Genomic DNA, 18,601 nt, shown 5'->3' on the forward strand with positions numbered 1-18,601 from the left:
TGGAACAGACCACGACCAACCCTCCTAGGCGGGGCCTCTAACCCAAGGTGGGCCAAGCATCCTGGCCTCTTATTAAGACTGGCCTTTCACGCTGTCTGTCTTAGGAGAGACTCTAACTCCCCTAAATGGGCCTCTCACCCAATCTCATCCTTTCCCGGCTACCCCACCACTTACCCAGAGTCGTCCAATCAGGGCTGAGTCTGTTTCCTCTGGGTTGGGGGATCCTCCTCAGTATTGTCCCTTCAGGGTTCGCCAGAAAGATGTGCCTGGACCCCCCCACTTACCCAAAGTTAGCCTCTAGGTCTTGGGTTTCCACACCGGAGCCCCTCCTGTGGTCACCAGAAATACCTCACTGGGCCCCACCGCCTACCCAAAGTTAGCCTTCGGGTCTGGGGTTTTTCTTCTGTGGTCGCCAGAAACATGTTACAAGAAAGGGGTCCCGATCCAGACCCCAAGAGAGGGTTCCCGGATCTCGTGCAAGAAAGAAATCAGGGCGAGTCCCTAAAGTGAAAGCAAGTTTATTAGGAAAGTAAAGTAATAAAGATTGACTACTCCGTAGACAGAGGGGCCCCGAGAGCTGCTGGCCACCCACGTTTACGGTTATTTCTTGATGATACGCTAAACAAGGGGTGGATAATTCTTGCCTCCTCCTTTAGACCGTGTAGAGTAACCTCCTGACGTTGCTGTGGTATTCTGCTTGTTTGGTTGCTGGTTTTTGTTGTTGTTGTTTGAGACAGAGTCTCGCTCTGTTGCCCAGGCTGGAGTGCAGTGGCATGATCTCGGCTCACTGCAAGCTCCACCTCCCGGGTTCATGCAATTCTCCTGCCTCAGCCTCCCACGTAGCTGGGATTACAGGCGTGCACCACCACGCCCTGCTAATTTTTCGTATTTTTAGTTGAGACAGAGTTTCACCATGTTAGTCTTGAGCTCCTGACCTGAAGTGACCTGTCCACCTCGGCCTCCCAAAGTGTTGGGATTACAGGTGTGAACCACCGCCCCCACCCTGCGGTCATGGCATTTGTAAACTGTCGTGGCACTGGTGGGAGTGTAGCAGTCTGGACAAGGATGGCCAGAGGTCACTCTTGATGCCCTCTTGGTTTTGGTGGATTTGGCCAGCTTCTTTACTGCAGACGGTTTAATCAGCAAGGTCTTTATGACCTGTATCTTGTGCTGACCTCTTACCTCATCCTGTGACTTAGAATGCGTTATCCATCTGGGAATGCAGCACAGTAGGTTTCAGCCTCATTTTACCCAGATCCTATTCAAGATGGAGCTGCTCTGGTTCACACGCCTCTGACACGGGGACGTGAATAGATGCAGGCCAGGGGAAGGGAATAGAAAGTGCAGAACTGAACCCCAACCAAGAGGGAACTTGGCCTACAGGATGGACCACAGCAGGTCAGGAATCTGAGTGTAAGAGCAGAGACCACCCAAGAAACAAGAAAACAGGAGCAGAATTCCCTTTAACCTCCTTGGAAGGAAAAGCTTTCTCATTAAGATCCAAAACCCTGATGCAAACAGGGAAGAGATGAGTATATTTGACTACATAAAAACATTCTTTAAATAATTTGCATGACAGAAACCCATAAACAAAGCAAAAAGGCAACTGACAAATAGGGATAAAATATTTAAAATGTTTTGCCACAGACAAAAGGCTAGTATCCTGAATATATCAAGAAATCTTTTTTGTTTGTTCGTTTCTTTGAGTCAGAGTCTTGCTCTGTCGCCCAGGCTGGAGTGCAGTGGCGTGATCTCGGCTCACTGCAACCTCCGCCTCTCAGGTTCAAGCAATTCTCATGTCTCAGCTTCTGGAGCAGCTGGGACTACAAGCGCCCGCCACCATGCCTGGCTTATTTTTGTATTTTTAGCAGAGATGGGGTTTTGCCAAGTTGACCAGGATGATCTCAAACTCCTAATCTCAGGTGATCTACCTGCTTCAGCCTCCCAAAATGCTGGGATTCAGGCGTGAGCCACCATGCCTGGCCTCAAGAAATCGTTCGTGTTGTGTTCTCAGGTTTTACTGAAAGTCAACGTAGAAAATAACCACAGAAACAGTGTTTTCTGGCCGGGCGCGGTGGCTCAAGCCTGTAATCCCAGCACTTTGGGAGGCCGAGACGGGTGGATCACAAGGTCAGGAGATCGAGACCATCCTGGCTAATACGGTGAAACCCCGTCTCTACTAAAGAATACAAAAAACTAGCCGGGCGACGAGGCGGGCGCCTGTAGTCCCAGCTACTTGGGAGGCGGAGGCAGGAGAATGGCGTAAACCCGGAAGGCGGAGCTTGCAGTGAGCTGAGATCCGGCCACTGCACTCCAGCCTGGGCGAGAGAGCCAGACTCCGTCTCAAAAAAAAAAAAAAAAAAAAAAAAAAAGAAACAGTGTTTTCTATCTGCTTTAAAAGTCACGTGAACTCAAAGGCATTGCACTTTTAACTTTTCTGACACAATTTTTGATTTAAGCTCTTATTATTAAACCAATTAATTAAAGCTCTTTTATATTACACACACAACATGTATAAAAACACGGACAAACAGAAGATAAAGATCCATCTCCTACCCTGAGAATTGAACCCTCAACCTGGGCAGCCAGTGCGATGGCAGAGACCGAGAGAAAGTATGGCCACATGGTTACAAGGCCAAGCTCCCAAGGACAAGAGGGGCCAGAGGGAAGCCTCGTCCAGTTTACACACACACCACACACATACCACAACACACACCACCACACACCACACCACACACCACCACACACCACAACACACACCACCACATACCACAACACACACCACCACACACCACACCACACACCACCACACACCACCACACACCACACACACACCACACACACACAATACACACCACACACACAACACACACCACACACCACACACCACACACACACCATACACACCACACACACAATACACACCACACACACAACACACACCACACACCACACACCACCACACACCACACACACACACCACACACACACCATACACAACACACACCACCACACACACACGCCACACACACAACACACACACCACACACACACACACACCATACACACCACACACATACACTACACACCACACCCAGACACCACACACACACCACACACACCACACACACACACACACCATACACACCACACACATACACTACACACCACACCCAGACACCACACACACACCACACACAGACCACACATCAGACACATACCACACACACACCGCACACCCACATACACACACACCACACGCACACACCACACCACACACACACACCACCACACACCACACACCACACACACGCACACACACACACAGAGGCCAGGAGTCTGACTGGTGAGTAATTCTTTTTTTTTTTTTTTTTTTTGAGACGGAGTCTCGCTCTACCGCCCAGGCTGGAGTGCAGTGGCCGGATCTCAGCTCACTGCAAGCTCCGTCTCCCGGGTTTACGCCATTCTCCCGCCTCAGCCTCCTGAGTAGTTGGGACTACAGGCGCCTGCCACCTCACCCGGCTAGTTTTTGTATTTTTTTTTTTTTTTTTTTTGAGGCGGAGTCTCGCTCTGTCGCCCAGACTGGAGTGCAGTGGCCGGATCTCAGCTCACTGCAAGCTCCGCCTCCCGGGTTTACGCCATTCTCCTGCCTCAGCCTCCCCAGTAGCTGGGACTACAGGCGCCGCCACCTCGCCCGGCTAGTTTTTGTATTTTTAGTAGAGACGGGGTTTCACCGTGTTAGCCAGGATGGTCTCGATCTCCTGACCTCGTGATCCGCCCGTCTCGGCCTCCCAAAGTGCTGGGATTACAGGCTTGAGCCACCGCGCCCGGCCTAGTAATTCTTACACTTTTGCCAGCATGACAGGCTTCTGGGTTCCCTTCCCCCGGGGGACCAAGTGACTCAACTGTAGCAGGACAAGCCGCAGACAAAACCCTCAGACACCGAGTTAAAGAAGGAAGGGCTTTATTCGGCCGGGAGCTTTGGCAAGACCCACGTCTCCAACAACCGAGCTCCTCGAGTGGGCAATTCCTGTGCCTTTTAAGGGCTCACAACTTTAAGGGGGTGCGTGTGAGAGGGTCGTGATTGATTGCAAGCAGAGGGTACGTGACTAGGAGCTGCATGCACCGGTAATTAGAACGGAACAGAACAGGACAGGGATTTTCACAGTGCTTTTCCACACAATGCCTGGAATCTATAGATAACATAACTGGTTAGGTCAGGGGTCGATCTGTAACTACCAGGCCCAGGGTGCGGTGCCAGGCTGTCTGCCTGTGGATTTCATTTCTGCCTTTTAGTTTTTACTTCTTTCTTTGGAGGCAGAAATTGGGCATAAGACAATATGAGGGGTGGTCTCCTCCCTTACAACTGGCTGCACCACAGGCCTGCGGGCCAAGCCGCAACACAAAGGAAAGTTCCTCTTTCTGTTCTGGCCAGAGCAAAATCCGTGTGAGAAAACGTAGACAACAGCCACTCTGCTTGGCACCCAGTATCACACTGGCAAGGCTCAAACTTGCCCCGTAGTCACTAATCCAACCTCCAACCAGGAGTTTCAACACTGGCAAGGCTCAAACTTGCCCCGTAGTCACTAATCCAACCTCCAACCAGGAGTTTCAACACTGGCAAGGCTCAAACTTGCCCCGTAGTCACTAATCCAACCTCCAACCAGGAGTTTCAACATGCGTTCTCTGGGCAAGACAGCGGCCCTGAGGGATAGAAAAGATAAACAAGGGAACGGAGAGAGAGAAAAGCATTGCCTGTGGCAGGGTGGGGAAGGCAAAAGGCTCAGGGAGGCCAGAGAAAGACGCCCACTGCAGGACACTGAGGAGTTCAGGTGGCTGCTGTTGGGAAGGGACTATTTCCCGCAGTCCCATCAGCTCTCTAGTTTCCCTTTTCAGGAAGGAAAAAGCTCCTGGGGGGGCTTTTCAGCCTCTGTAGAGGTAAAGTAACACCCAAAGTCTCTCTTCTTTAAAAAGGGCAGAGCCGCTGGGGGAATATGAATTTCATGTCGTTACCCGTGGAGGGTGTCCAGGTTCTTGGTGTCTTGAACAAAGAACTGGACCAAACATATGAAGTAAGGAACGAATGAGGAGATTTACTGGAAATGAAAGCACACACCACAGCGTGGGAGCGGTCAGAGCGTGGGGCTCAAGGGCCCCGTTCCAGAATTTTGGGGAGTTTAAATACCTTATAGAAGATTCCATTGGTGTATGCCCTATGTCTGGAACGGGGCCCTTGAGCCCCACGCTCTGACCGCTCCCACGCTGTGGTGTGTGCTTTCATTTCCAGTAAATCTCCTCATTCCTTCCTTACTTCATATGTTTGGTCCAGTTCTTTGTTCAAGACACCAAGAACCTGGACACCCTCCACGGGTAACGACATGAAATTCATATTCCCCCAGCGGCTCTGCCCTTTTTAAAGAAGAGAGACTTTGGGTGTTACTTTACCTCTACAGAGGCTGAAAAGCCCCCCCAGGCTGGGAGCAGAAGACCCAGCCCAGCTGCTATTGGTGGGCGGCACCCCGCACCCAGGCCACAGAGCAGAAGATGCTCAGAAAGGTCTCTTTCTAAACACATCAAAACCCAGTTTTGTTTTTGTTTTTTGGCTTTTGTTTTTTTTGTTGTTGTTGTTGTTAAAGCAAAACACCCAAGTTTCATCTCAGACTTCCTGCGGGAGAACCAGCAAAGCCCTGTGTCTGCCCAGGCACGTTCCTGTGGAGAAGCCCCGACTGGTTTCCAGGGTAGGAAGCCTGGCCCAACTGTGTGGACTGTGCCAGGGAGTCGGCCTCAGGCCAGGCACAGAGCCGGCCCCAGAGGCCGGGGTGAAACACAAGCTGTGAGCTGCCAATCGGAAACGGAGCAACAGGACACTCTTTTCATGATGAGATTCTGGGTTTTTCCCTGATGTTTGTTTCCTGGGGTTTTTTTTGTTTTGTTTTTCCCTTCCCAGTATTTCTGGACTTGAACTTTAGAACTTCAACTTCTCTGAGGTTTAGCTTGGCGGGAGGAGGGGGATTAATTATTGTACTGTAATTTCTCCTGCGATACTGGATTTGGGAAAGGGTATATATCTTGATTTGGCATTCTGAATTGCTTGCGTTTGATTAAAAGCGTGACTTCTACCATGTAGGGTCCAGCCCTACGGGCTTGGCGGGTGTTCTCACCATGTGTGGAGAGATCGTAAGAAATAAATACACAAGACAAAGAGATAAAGAGAAAACGGCTGGGCCCAGGGGACCACTACCACCAAGATGGGGAGACCCGGTAATGGCCCCAAATGGCTGGGCGCGCTGATATTTACTGCATACAAGACAAGGGGTTAGGGTAAGGAGGGTGAGTCATCCAAGTCATTGATAAGGTCAGACAAGTCACATGATCATAGGACAGGGGGCCCTTCCCTTATAGGCAGCTGAAGCAGAGCGGGAAGGCAGCATACGTCAGCGTTTTCTTCTATGCACTTATAAGAAAGACCAAGACAGCCAGGCGTGATGGCTCACGCCTGTAATCCCAGCACTTTGGGAGGCCGAGGTGGGTGGATCATGAGGTCAGGAGATCGAGACCGTCCTGGCTAACACGGTAAAACGCCGTCTCTACTAAAAATACAAACAATTAGCCAGGCATGGTGGTGAGCGTCTGTAGTCCCAGCTACTTGGGAGGCTGAGGCAGGAGAATGGCGTGAATCCAGGGGGCGAAGCTTGCAATGAGCCAAGATCGTGCCACTGTACTCCAGCCTGGGCAACACAGTGAGCCTCCATCTCAAAAAAAAAAAAAAGAAAGATCAAAGACTTTATTTCTTCTATTGTTACCTTCTACGAACTTCAAAGAGGAACCAGGAGTACGGGAGGAACATGAAAGTGGACAAGGAGAGTGACCACTGAAGCACAGCACCACAGGGAGGGGTTTAGGTCTCCGGGTGACTGCAGCCAGGCCTGGATAATATCCAGCCTCCCACAAGAAGCTGGTGGAGCAGAGTGCTCCCTGACTCCTCTAAGGAACGGAGACTCCCTTTCGTGGTCTGCTAAGTAATGGGTGCCTTTCCAGGTACTGGCGTTACCGCTTGACCAAGGAGCCCTCCCGCGGCCTTTATGCGGGCGTGACAGAGGGCTCATCTCTTGCCTTCTCGGTCGCTTCTCATGATGTCCCTTCAGCACCTGACCCTATACCCGCCAGTTATTCCTTGGTTATATTAGTAATGCAAGAAAGAGTACTATTAAAGTTAATGATTAATAATGCTCATGCTGATTGATAATATCCATGATAAAAGCTGATTAATAATGTTTATACTATTGATAATGTTCATGATCATCTCTATATCTAATCTGTATTCTGACTGTTCTTATTCTATTTTCTTTATTATACTGAAACAGTTTGTGCCTTCAATCTCTTGCCTCGGCACCTGGGTAATCCTCCACCCACACTATCGCATGCCCTAAATATCGGAGTTAAGAACAATTTGGGTGGCAAACAGGGTAGGAAGGGCACAGGGGCCTCAAAACACAGGGAGTTAGTTTAACTGCGGTCCAGGCCTGCGGTCTAAGAGGTGGAGGGAACTGCAGGCCGGGCCTGGAGCTCGGGGAAGGGAGCTGAGGTGGACTTCAGGAGTCTGGTGGGGTCTTCCCGTACACAAACGGGCAGGATCTGAACTTCCACCGTCTAGGAATGCAGCCCAGTGGATTTCAGCCTCATTTTACCCAGCTCCTAATCAAGATGGAGTTGCTCTGGTTCAAACGACTAGCTTCACCACCTAGGGGGTGAACCGGCCACAGTTCCCCGGAGGCCATCAGAAGACAGAGCCCCTGGGTCAGAGGCAAGGACGGCTGACTTCTCAGGTAGGGAGGTGGCCAAGGGAACCGCTTCTGCGGCGGCTTCCCAAGCCCCAGCTCCCACAGGAAGCCTGGAGGACCGGGGGACCCGCGCCACGCAGTGGTGTAGGCAGAAGCCGAGCCCGGGGCCGCATCTTCCCGGACAAGGACTCTGCCCCGAGACACTGGCTGCCCTCGGCGCCGGGGAGGCCTCCCACGGCTGTGCCAGGAAAACGTCCCCGAACCGACGGCCCGGAACCGAGCGGGGCGGGGCGTTTCCCAGACCGAGGAAAACAACCCTGAAAGCGCGGCCCGGGACGGATGGGTGTGGGGCGTTCCCAGCGGCTCCCCAGGGATGGGGGGAGGACGTTCCAAAGGTGGGGGCGGGTCTGCGTTTCGAGGCCCCAGACACGCAGCGCTCGGAGGAGCGTCCCGCCCGTCTAGAGCCCCCTCCTCCTCAGCAGGGCCAGGGCGCAGGGGGTCTCCCCGCACCCAGCCCGTCCCGCCCCGTCCCGAACACAAAGGGCTCTGCCCGTCCGCGCTCCCACGAGGCGGCCCCTCCCCGCTTCCGGCCCAGGCGCGGTCGTCACTTCGGGGAAACGGAGAAAGCGCCTGGGGGGCGGGGGGCGGGTTCGGATGCTGCCAGGGCGCCGCATCCCCTCCCCGTCCCCCCCTTCCTGGGACCTCTGGCACGCCCCGGACCTTCCCACCCCGCAAGCGCGGCCCCCAGCAGACCCGCCCCCCAGATGCTCGGAGCCGGTCCGCCCCCGGCCCCGCCCCTCCGGCGAGAGGACCCGAGCCCGGCCCTGCGCGCGCCTCCTCGGCCGTTCGAGGCCCTGCGGCGCCACCTGGTGGCCTTGCCGGCAAAACGCGCCCTCAGGGAGGGGCGAAACGGGGCCTGCGGGGCGAGGGTCGCTCCAGTGGAGGCGCCGCGGCCTTCGCCCCCCAACCCGTTAGCCACCCGGGACGCCGGGGGCCGGGACGCTGAACCCAGATTTCGACTGACTCCGGTCCTGATGGTCCCCCGAGCATTTCTGGTCAAACCGAACGAAGCCCACATCAGGCCCGAGCGGGAGTTTCTGCTTCCGCTGCGCTGTCCTGGTTCGCCGGGGGCGGATGGAGGAGACCCCGCGGAGACGCAGGGTCGGACCCCAGCAGCCCGGGGCCCAGGGCCCCCGCCTCGTTCTTCCAACAGAGCGCAGGGCGGTGCCCAGGGCGCTGGAGCCACGAAGGCGTCGTGGACCCCGGAGCCCCTGAGCCCACCCACCCCTGGAAAAGGAGGCTGGGAGGGCACGCAGGGCAGGAATGACCTGGCGGAGCCTCAGGTTCCTCAGGGAAAACGCAAACCCTAAACAAGCCAACAGGACTCGGAATGGAAAGGCCTGGAAGCACCGGGCTAGGCCGGGCGGGACAGGGGCACCCGGGGGAGCGGGGGAGGCCCCGGGGGGCGCCGAGGGAGAAGGAGGGGCTGGTGTGCCCCCCAGGGAGGGACCAGAGGAGGGTCAGAGCCAGGCCTGGGGGGCGCTGTGGGGACCCAGGAGCGGGCCTGGCCCAGGGGAATGTCCGTGCCGGGAGCCACCGCGTCTGGAGGAGGCGCAGATAAAAACCTCCCGCCACCGCGCGGGTGTCCAGGGGCTCAGGGCGCAGCAAACTCACAGGCGCCGCTCCGGGAGCCCGCGGTGGGCGCGATCACCCCTGGGTCACCCTGACCCGCTCGGCTGCCTGCATGGGGGCCACAGAAACCGCTCCACCTTGGGAGGGCTGGCCTTGTGGCCCGGCCACTCGGGACTCAGGGCCCACAGCGAGGCCTCTCCCAGCAGCTCTACCCTGGGCTGAACCCACTCCTCGGCGAGGCCGCCGGGCCCCCCGACTGCAGGTCACCCACTCTGGCCGGCTGGGAGCCCCTCCCCCCGCGCATTTGTCCTGCGCAGGAGCCGACTCTGCCGCCCTGTGAGTCACAGAGGGGCACCCAGGTTGCATCTCCAGTGATCCTCGGCCTCCTTTCCCAGGTCCCCACGGTGGCATTAACCCAGACACAGCAGGAGGTGCTCCTCCTAACTCGGCCAGGAAGAGACTCAGGCGGTTCCCCAACCCGGCCCGTTATGCATGGGGGCCTCCCAGGCCTGCTGACCTGGGGCTGGGGTCCTGGCCGTTGTCCCGCTGCCAGGGAACAGCCCTCACCCTGCTGCCTGGAGCCATGAGTCGGCCCCACCCTGGGAGCCCAACGGAGGACACGGAGGAGGTTCAGGGGCAATTATTATAGGCAGTGTGGCCAGAAGGCACCCCCATCCCCAATGGAGAGGCATGGAAAGGCCGCCCTCCCCAGGGCACAGCCGCTCCAGTGGGGATTTGTGGTTGAACTTATTTGGGACCCAGTGCATTGGTTTGACCCAAGCCACAGGGCAGCCTCACACGCTGAGCATGTGCGGCCTCCGTTGCTGGAGCCGTGGTGTGCACCTGTAATCCCAGCTCTGTGGGAGGCCAAGGTGGGAGGATCGTTTGAGACCAGAGTTAGAGACCAGCCTGATCAACATAGGGAGACCCTGTCTCAGTGAAAAATACAACAATTAGCTGGGTGTGGTAGGGGCTGGTGGCATGTGCCTCTAGTCCCAGCTACTCAGGAGGCTGAGATGGGAGAATTGCTTGAACTCAGGAGGTCGAGGCTGCAGTGAGCTGTGTTGGCACCACTGCACTCCAGCCTGGGTGACCGAGTGATGATATAGGAGTTAAAAAGAAATTATTTAGGCAGGTAGTGAGGGTAAAGAAGTCCTCGGTAAGGTTTTCCTTTTAATGAAAAGCAGCCCCCAAATCGTTTTCTTTTCTAACAAAGAGCAGCTGGTAAAATCCAGCTGCAGACATAGACAAGCAAGCTGGAAGTTTGAACAGGTGAATACTAACAGCTATGCCAATAGGAAAAGGCTGCCTGGGACTAGGCATGATCAAAATGGCAGTTCCATCTTCTCTTCCCTTTGGCAGCCATGTGTACAGTAAGGAGCAGACAAGATGGCGCTGGTAGGCTGGGCGCGGTGGCTCACGCCTGTAATCCCAGCACTTTGGGAGGCCGAGGTGGGTGGATCATGAGGTCAGGAGATCGAGACCATCCTGGCTAACACGGTGAAACCCCGTCTCTACTAAAAATACAAAAAATTAGCCGGGTGTGGTGGTGGGCACCTGTAGTCCCAGCTACTCGGGAGGTTGAGGCAGGAGAACGGCGTGAACCTGGGAGGCGGAGCTTGCAGTGAGCCAAAATCGCACCACTGCACTCCAGCCTGGGCGACACAGCGAGACTCCGTCTCAAAAAAAAAAAAAAAAGAAAGAAAAAGAAAAAGGAAAAAAAAGAAAGAGAAGACAAGAAAATTACTTCAACTTGATAAAATTCATCTACCCAAAAATGTGCAACTAACATCACACTTACTGGTGAGACTGTAGATACTGTGCCCTAGGAGAAAGAGCAAGACTAGGCCATCTGCTCTCACCGTTACTGTTCAGCATTGCACTGGAAACCCAGGTTGATGAAATAATACAGGAAAAGGAATACAATGTGTATAGGTTGGGAAGGAAGAAGTAAAACTGTCTTTGTTCACAGATGACATGACTATCTGTGTAGGAACTCCCAAATAATTAACTATAAAACTCCTGGAACTGATAAGTGATTATAGCAAGACTGTAGGATACAAAGTAATACACAAGAGTCAGTTGCTTCCTACTTACTAGCAACGAACAATGGGGATTCAGCATTTAAAACTCAATACAGTTACGTTAGCACCACAAAAATGAAATATCTAGGTATAAATGTAACAAAATATGTACAGGAACCACATGAGAACAGCTACAAAACTTTGATGAAAGAAATCTAAGATCTAAATAAATGGTGAGATAGTTTGTGTTGATTGATAGGAATTTAATATTGTTGGGATATCAGTTCTTCCCAATTCGATCATAGATTCAATACAATCCCAATCAAAATTCCAGCAAGTTGTTTTGCGGCTACTGACAAACTGATTCCAAAGTTTCTATGGAAACTCAAACACTCAGAATAGCCAATACCATACTAAAAAAAAAATAAAGTTAGAGAACTGACACTGCATGACTTACTGTAAAGCTATAGTCATCAAAACAGCCTGGTATCAGCAAAAGAACAGACAAATAGATCAATGGAACAGAATTGGGAGCCCAGAAATAGGTCCATACAAATATAGTCAACTGATTTTTGAGAAAGGAACAAAGGAAATTCAATAAAGAATGATAATCTTTTCAACAAATTGTGGTGGAACAATTGGACATCCATATACAGAAAGATGAATCTAGACACAGACCTTACACTTATCACAAAAATTAACTCAAAATGGATCACAGATCTAAATGTAAAATGCAAAACTATAAAACTAGATGATAACATAGGAGATAATTTAGGTGAGCTTGGATTTAGCAATGAGTTTTTTAGATATATCATGAGCATCCATGAAAGAAAATTAGTTGGACTTTATTAAAATTAAAAATTTGGTTCTGGGCTGGGCGCAGGGGCTCACGCCTGTAACCCCAGCACTTTGGGAGGCCGAGGTAGGTGGATCACCTGAGTTCAGGAGTTCGAGACCAGCCTAACCAACATGGAAAAACCCCATCTCTACTAAAAATACAAAATTAGCCAGGCATGGTGGTGCATGCCTGTAATCCCAGCTACTCGGTAGGCTGAGGCAGGAGAATCGCTTGAACCCGGGAGGCAGAGGTTGTGGTGAGCCGAGATCCTGCCATGGCATTCCAGCCTGGGCAACAAGAGCAAAACTCCATCTCAAAAAAAAAATTAAAAAATTGGTTCTGTGAAGCACACTGTTAAGACCATAAAAAGATGGCCGGGCATGGTGACTCATGCCTGTAATCCCAGCACTTTTGGAGGCTGAGGCAGGCAGATCACTCAAGCCCAGGAGTTCGAGACCAGCCTGGGCAACATGGGGAGACCTCATCTCTACAAATAATGATAATTTAAAAAATTAGCCAGGCATGGTGGCACGTGTCTGTAGTCCCAGCTACTCAGGAGGTGAGGCAGGAGGATGGCTTGAGCCTGGGAGGCAGAGGTGGCAGTAGCCAAGACTGAATCACTGCACTCCAGCCTGGGTGACAGATCCGAGGGGGGAGCGGGGAAAGACAATAAAAAGATAAGCCATACACTGGGAGAAAATATTTGCAAAACACATATTTGATACAGGATTGCATGAAAAATACAGAAAGAATGCCTAAAACTCAACAATAAGGAAACAAACCACCTAATTTTAAAATGGGCAGGCCGGGTGTGGTGGCTCACGCCTATAATCCCAGCATTTTGGGAGGCCAGGGCAGGCGGATCACTTGAGGTCAGGAGTTCAGGACCAGTCTGACCAACGTGGTGAAGCCTCGTCTCTACTAAAAGTACAAAAGTTGGCCAGGCAAGGTGGTACATGCCTGTAATCCCAGCTATTCAGGAGTCTGAGGCAAGAGAATCGCTGGAACCTGGGAGGCGGAGGTTGCAGTGAGGTGCTCCAGCCTGGGCAACACAGTGAGTGAGAGACTCTGTCTCAAAAATAAATAAATAAATATTTTTTAACAAAACCCTGTAAGTAAAAAACTGACAATCCCAAATGCCGACAAGGACATGAAACAGCAAGAACTCATTTATTTGCATTTATGGCCAACGGAAATGCAAAATGACACAGTCACTTTGGAAGACATTTGGCAGTTCCTTACACAACTAAACATAGGTTCACCATGTAATCCAACAATTCAACTCCCAGGCGTTTATTCAATTGAGTTGAAAATCTACGTCCACACAAAAGCCTGCACGCACGTTTATAATGGTTTTATTTTTTTTTTTTTTTTTTTTTTTTTTTTTTTTTGAGACGGAGTCTTGCTCTGCCGCCCAGGCTGGAGTGCAGTGGCTGGCTCTCAGCTCACTGCAAGCTCCGCCTCCCGGTTCACGCCATTCTCCTGTCTCAACCTCCCGAGTAGCTGGGACTACAGGCGCCCGCCTCGTCGCCCGGCTAGTTTTTTTGCATTTTTTAGTAGAGACGGGGTTTCACTGTGTTAGCCAGGATGGTCTCGATCTCCTGACCTCGTGATCCGCCCGTCTCGGCCTCCCAAAGTGCTGGGATTACAGGCTTGAGCCACCGCGCCCCGGCCCTATAATGGTTTTATTTGTAATTGCCAAAATTGGAAGCAATCAAGATGGCCTTCAATAGTGAATGGGGCCGGGTGCAGTGGCTCACGCCTGTAATCTCAGCACTTTGGGAGGCCAAGGTGGGCGATTGCCTGAGGTCAGGAGTTCGAGACCAGTCTGCCCAACATGGAGAAACCCCGTCTCTACTAAAAATACAAAATTAGTCGGGTATGGTGGCACATGCCTGTAATCCCAGCTACTTGGGAGGCTGAGGCAGGAGAATCGCTTGAACCCAGGAGGCAGTGAGCCGAGATCACACCACTACGCTCCAGCCTGGGCAACAAGCGCGAACTCTGTCAAAAAGAAAAGGAAAGAAAAGAAAAAAGAAAAAGAAACAGTGAATGGATAAACTGTTTAGTACATTCATATAATGAAATATTGCTCAGCAATAAATAAGAGCTATCAAGTTACAGAGAAACATGGCTGACCCATATGTGCATACGGCTAAGAGAAAGAAGCTAGTCTGAAGAGCCTGCACGCTCTACAATTCCAATAGTATCACATTCTGGAGAAAGTAAAACTACAGAGACCAGAGGCACAGGGGCCTGGGGATGAAATGAATAGGGGAAGGGCAGAGGAATTTCTTAGAATGGTAAAACTATTGTGTATGATACTGTAATGGTTGATACATGACAATCAAAACCTTAAAACTGGACAACACAAGGCCGGGCGCGGTGGCTCAAGCCTGTCATCCCAGCACTTTGGGAGGCCGAGACGGCGGATCACGAGGTCAGGAGATTGAGACCATCCTGGCGAACACAATGAAACCCCGTCTCTACTAAAAATACAAAAAACTAGCCGGGCGAGGTGGCGGGCGCCTGTAGTCCCAGCTACTCAGGAGGCTGAGGCAGGAGAATGGCGGGAACCCGGGAGGCGGAGCTTGCAGTGAGCTGAGATCCGCCACTGCACTCCAGCCTGGGTGACAGAGCGAGACTCCGTCTCAAAAAAAAATAACAAAAAACAAAAACTGGACAACACAGAGTGAAGCTTCATGAATGAAAATTTGTTTTATTTTTGAGACAAGGTCTTTTTTTTTTTTTTTTTTTTTTTTTTTTTTTTTTTTTTTTTTTTTGAGACGGAGTCTTGCTCTTTCGCCCGGGCTGGAGTGCAGTGGCCGGATCTCAGCTCACTGCAAGCTCCGCCTCCCGGTTTTACGCCATTCTCCTGCCTCAGCCTCCGGAGTAGCTGGGACTACAGGCGCCCGCCACCTCGCCCGGCTAGTTTTTTTGCATTTTTTAGTAGAGACGGGGTTTCACTGTGTTAGCCAGGATGGTCTCGATCTCCTGACCTCGTGATCCGCCCGTCTCGGCCTCCCAAAGTGCTGGGATTACAGGCTTGAGCCACCGCGCCCCGGCCCTATAATGGTTTTATTTGTAATTGCCAAAATTGGAAGCAATCAAGATGGCCTTCAATAGTGAATGGGGCCGGGTGCAGTGGCTCACGCCTGTAATCTCAGCACTTTGGGAGGCCAAGGTGGGCGGATTGCCTGAGGTCAGGAGTTCGAGACCAGTCTGCCCAACATGGAGAAACCCCGTCTCTACTAAAAATACAAAATTAGTCGGGTATGGTGGCACATGCCTGTAATCCCAGCTACTTGGGAGGCTGAGGCAGGAGAATCGCTTGAACCCAGGAGGCAGTGAGCCGAGATCACACCACTACGCTCCAGCCTGGGCAACAAGCGCGAAACTCTGTCAAAAAGAAAAGGAAAGAAAAGAAAAAAGAAAAAGAAACAGTGAATGGATAAACTGTTTAGTACATTCATATAATGAAATATTGCTCAGCAATAAATAAGAGCTATCAAGTTACAGAGAAACATGGCTGACCCATATGTGCATACGGCTAAGAGAAAGAAGCTAGTCTGAAGAGCCTGCACGCTCTACAATTCCAATAGTATCACATTCTGGAGAAAGTAAAACTACAGAGACCAGAGGCACAGGGGCCTGGGGATGAAATGAATAGGGGAAGGGCAGAGGAATTTCTTAGAATGGTAAAACTATTGTGTATGATACTGTAATGGTTGATACATGACAATCAAAACCTTAAAACTGGACAACACAAGGCCGGGCGCGGTGGCTCAAGCCTGTCATCCCAGCACTTTGGGAGGCCGAGACGGGCGGATCACGAGGTCAGGAGATTGAGACCATCCTGGCGAACACAATGAAACCCCGTCTCTACTAAAAAATACAAAAAACTAGCCGGGCGAGGTGGCGGGCGCCTGTAGTCCCAGCTACTCAGGAGGCTGAGGCAGGAGAATGGCGGGAACCCGGGAGGCGGAGCTTGCAGTGAGCTGAGATCCGGCCACTGCACTCCAGCCTGGGTGACAGAGCGAGACTCCGTCTCAAAAAAAAAATAACAAAAAACAAAAAACTGGACAACACAGAGTGAAGCTTCATGAATGAAAATTTGTTTTATTTTTGAGACAAGGTCTTTTTTTTTTTTTTTTTTTTTTTTTTTTTTTTTTTTTTTGAGACGGAGTCTTGCTCTTTCGCCCGGGCTGGAGTGCAGTGGCCGGATCTCAGCTCACTGCAAGCTCCGCCTCCCGGGTTTTACGCCATTCTCCTGCCTCAGCCTCCGGAGTAGCTGGGACTACAGGCGCCCGCCACCTCGCCCGGCTAGTTTTTTGTATTTTTAGTAGAGACGGGGTTTCACCGTGTTAGCCAGGATGGTCTCGATCTCCTGACCTCGTGATCCGCCCGTCTCGGCCTCCCAAAGTGCTGGGATTACAGGCTTGAGCCACCGCGCCCGGCCGAGACAAGGTCTTGCTCTCTCTCCCGGGCTGGAGTGTGGAGGTATGATCACGGCTCACTGCAGCCTTAACCTCCTGGGCTCAAGCGATCCCCCACCTCAGACTCCCCAGTAGCAGAGACTGCAGGTGTGTGCCACCACACCTGGCTAATTTTTGTAGGATCTCATCATGATGCCCAGGCTGGTCTTGAACTCCCGGCTCAAGCGATTCTCCAGCCTCACCTCCCAAAGTGCTGGGATTACATACCCAGCCTCAAAATATTTAAATAATAATTTAGGAGGGCAGAGGATCCCAAGAAAGATGTAGAATGTGACAGAAGAATGCGATTGTGTTACAAAGGTATGAAGGACCTCGCTGCAGCGGGCAGGGGAGAGGAGCTGACCTAAGTGGCTCTGGAAATGAGTGGGGTCTGTAAGACTAAAGGCAAAAGGGACTCGCATCTGCAGTGTGCTTTTGCTGGTACAGTTGCTTCCCACAGGGATACAGGTTGGCAATTCTGATATCAGGGCACATCCGTACTGGGGTTGAGCAGCTAAATAAGTAGAGAGCAGATGGTGGAGCTCCGTCCCTCGCTCACAGAGGCGAGTTTAAAGATCATGAAGGGGAGGCAGCTGAATGATCCTGGTGGTGACAGGCGGGACCGGAAGCATCTGCGAGGGTTCCGGTTTAACTTAACATAGGCACAGATGGCTACAGACAAAACTATGTACAGGTGAGTGCACATACATGTTAGCACACACACATATTTATTGCTTCTGTCTGCAAGAGAACATAAAGGAAATAACACTCCAGCAGCAGTGAGCACACCTGGCACCTGGATCTTGGTTTCCTAGTCCCGTTCTGCCCGAAAGGAACCAGCGCTCCATGGGGAAGTGGCTGATTCTAGGACTGGGACAGGAAAAATACAAGGTGGGTCTGGAGCATCCTGCAGTGCCAGAAAGGAAGGAAGTGCTCAGAAAAACAAACAACTACAGACCACACACACGCACACACACACACCATGCACACACACACACCACAAACTCACATACACACACCACAAACACATACACATGCACAATGGACACACACACACATACAAAGGCACCATGCACACACATACACACCACAAACACATACACACCACAAACATACACACATACACTCACACACACTTCACAAACACACATATGCACCATGCACACACACACACACATACACAAAGGCACCATGCACACACACACATACACACCACAAACATACACTCACACACACCATGCACACACACACCACAAACACACATACACACACTACAAACACATACACATGCACTATGCACACACATATACACACACATCACACACACCATGCACTCACACACAGGCACTGTGCACACACACACATACACACCACAAACATACATACACACATACACTCACACACACGCACCATGCACACACACACTACAAACACACATACACCACAAACACACACACATACATACACACAAAGGCACCATGCACACACACACCAGGCACCATGCACACACACACACTCCACAAACATACATACACACATACACTCACACACACACACCATGCACTCACACACAGGCACTGTGCACACACACACATACACACCACAAACACACACACATACATACACACATACACTCACACACACGCACCATGCACACACACACTACAAACACACATACACCACAAACACACACACATACATACACACAAAGGCACCATGCACACACACACCAGGCACCATGCACACACACACACTCCACAAACATACATACACACATACACTCACACACACACACCATGCACACACACACACCACAAACACGCATACATACACATACCACAAACACACACA

This window comes from Trachypithecus francoisi, unplaced genomic scaffold (assembly GCF_009764315.1).
Source record: "Trachypithecus francoisi isolate TF-2019V2 unplaced genomic scaffold, Tfra_2.0 Lachesis_group8, whole genome shotgun sequence".
Taxonomy (NCBI): Eukaryota; Metazoa; Chordata; class Mammalia; order Primates; family Cercopithecidae; genus Trachypithecus; species Trachypithecus francoisi.